This window comes from Carlito syrichta, unplaced genomic scaffold (assembly GCF_000164805.1).
Source record: "Carlito syrichta isolate Samal-C Ts95f unplaced genomic scaffold, Tarsius_syrichta-2.0.1 Scaffold315352, whole genome shotgun sequence".
In the NCBI taxonomy this organism is placed as follows: Eukaryota; Metazoa; Chordata; class Mammalia; order Primates; family Tarsiidae; genus Carlito; species Carlito syrichta.
This window is the reverse complement of record NW_007259448.1, coordinates 112,210-112,955: the sequence shown is the minus strand read 5'-3', so window position 1 is coordinate 112,955 and position 746 is coordinate 112,210.

Sequence of the window (746 nt, the reverse complement as noted above, 5' to 3'; positions counted from 1 at the left end):
AATACATCTCAAAACTGCAAAAAGGACCACCTCCAACCTACAGTGCAACTTCAGAATTGAACAAAGTAAGAGGACATACATAAAGAATAGGAGATTGAACAAACAGAAGTAAAACCAATCCTTTTACCCTTGAATAACAGAATTAAAGAAGACGATGATGTGGAGGGAACAGTAGAGAGGGGGAAAAAAACCGCACAAATGAAGAAAAACTAAAAGAAGAATATAGGTCCTACACAGACCCCTGGGAAATCAGGCACTGAGAAAACAGATTCTGGAACACAGACAATGAAGAGTCCCCATTATGACTGGTTACATGCAACAAACCCAGACATCAAGACATTAATGGAGAGAATTTAAAAAATTGAGGAGAGACAAGAAGAAAATAGGAAGGAGCTGTTGTGAGAAATGACAGCAGTAAAGAATACTGTGATGGAAATGAACAACAGACTAATAAGCATGGAAAGCAGAATCAGCCAAGCCAAAGAAAGAATCTCAGAGCTCGAAGACCAAAACACAGAACTAACCCAAACTGTCAAAAGCATAGAAAAGAAGCTCAAATAGACAGAACAAAACCTGCAAGAGATGAATGATCACTTCAAGAGACCAAACCTAAGAATAATTGGGCTTCCTGAGGCAGAAAGAGAAACAGAAGTCATGCTGGAACAAACATTTCATGAAATCATTCAAGAAAACTTCCCTCTTCTCATTAAGGATGAAAAAATTCAAACACAAGAGATCAGAGAACC